Source organism: Cetorhinus maximus, chromosome 4, assembly GCF_964194155.1.
Source record: "Cetorhinus maximus chromosome 4, sCetMax3.hap1.1, whole genome shotgun sequence".
NCBI classification, from domain to species: domain Eukaryota; kingdom Metazoa; phylum Chordata; class Chondrichthyes; order Lamniformes; family Cetorhinidae; genus Cetorhinus; species Cetorhinus maximus.
Genome location: NC_135882.1, coordinates 37,609,404 through 37,611,608, shown reverse-complemented (window position 1 = coordinate 37,611,608; position 2,205 = coordinate 37,609,404).

Here is a 2,205-nt window from a genome sequence, read left to right as displayed (position 1 = left end):
TCCTCTCTCACACACACTCTCCTCTCTCACACACACTCTCCCTCTCAGACACACTCTCCCTCTCTCTCACACACTCCCTCTCTCTCACACACACACACTCCCTCTCTCATACACACTCTCTCTCCCTCTCACACAAACAGTCTCGCTCTCTCTCACACACACACTCTTTTCCTCTCTCACGTGCACTCTTTCCCTATCTCACACACTCCCTCCCTCTCACACACACACACACTCCCTCTCTATTACATACACTCTCCCTCTCTGTCTCACACACACACTCTCTCACACACGGACTCCCCCTCTCTTTCACGCACACACTCCCTCTCTCACACACACACTCTCCCTCTCATGCACACACTCTCTCTCTGGCACACTCTGTCCCTCTTTCTCTCTCACTCCCTCTCTCATACACACACTCCCTCTCTCTCTCTCACACACACACACACACACACTGGCCCTCTCTCACACACACCCTCCCCCTCTCTCACACACACACTCTCCCTCACTCTTTCACACACACACACTCTCCCACTCTCATACACACACACTCTCCGTCTCAAACACACACAGTCTCCCTCTCTCACACTCACACTCTTCCTCTCTCTCACACACACTCTCATACACACTCCCTCTCTCTCACATACATTATCACTTTCTCTCACACACGCTCTCCCTCTCACGCACAACACACTCTCTCACACACACACACTCTTTCCCTCTCTCACGTGCACTCTTTCCCTATCTCACACACTCCCTCCCTCTCTCACACACACACACTCCCTCTGACACACACTCTCCTCTCTCTCACACACTCTCCCTCTCACTCACACACACACACACACTCTCTCTCTCTCAGACACACTCTCCCTCTCTCTCACACACTCCCTCTCTCTCTCACACACACACACACTCCCTCTCTCTTACATACACTCTCCCTCTCTGTCTCTCACACACTCTCTCTCACACACTGACTCACTCTCTCTTTCACACACACTCTCCCTCTCACGCACACTCTCTCTCTCACACACACACTCTTTCCCTCTCTCACGTGCACTCTTTCCCTATCTCACACACTCCCTCCCTCTCTCTCACACACACACTCCCTCTGACACACACTCTCCTCTCTCACACACACTCTCCCTCTCACTCACACACACACACACACTCTCTCTCTCTCAGAAACACTCTCCCTCTCTCTCACACACTCCCTCTCTCTGTCACACACACACTCTCTCTCACACACTGACTCACTCTCTCTTTCACACACACACTCCCTCTCTCACACACACACACTCCTCACTCTCACACACCACACACACACTCTCTCTCCCTCTCACACACACACTCTCCCTCTCTCTCACACGCACACTCTTTCCCTCTCTCACGTGCACTCTTTCCCTATCTCACACACTCCCTCCCTCTCTCTCACACACACACTCCCTCTGACACACACTCTCCTCTCTCTCACACACTCTCCTCTCTCTCACACACTCTCCTCTCTCTCACACACACTCCCTCTCTCTCACACACTCTCCCTCTCTCTCACACACTCCCCCTCTCTCTCACACACACACACTCCCTCTCTATTACATACACTCTCCCTCTCTGTCTCACACACACTCTCTCACACACTCTCCCTCTCTCTCATGCACACACTCTCTTCTCTGGCACACTCTGTCCCCTCTCTCTCTCACACTCCCTTCCTCTCTCATACACACACTCCCTCTCTCTCTCTCTCACACACACACACACACACACTGGCCCTCTCTTACACACACTCTCCCCCCTCTCTCACACACACACTCTCCCTCACTCTCTCACACACACACACTCTGCCTCTCTTTCCCTCACACACACTCTCCCCACTCTCATACACACACACTCTCCGTCTCTCTCAAACACGCACAGTCTCCCTCTCTCACACACACGCGTTTCCTCTCTCTCACACACACACTCTCACACACACTCTCTCCCTCTCTCTCACACACACATTATCCCTTTCTCTCTCACACACATTCTCCCTCTCTCACAAGCACATTCTTCCTCTCTGTGTCACACACACTCTCTCTCTGACACACTTTCTCAATCTCTCAGACACTCTTTCCCTCTCTCTCTCACACACACTCTCCCTCTGTCTCTCACATTCACTCGCTCTCTCTCACACACACACACTCCCCCGTTCCCTCTCATACACGCTCTCCCACT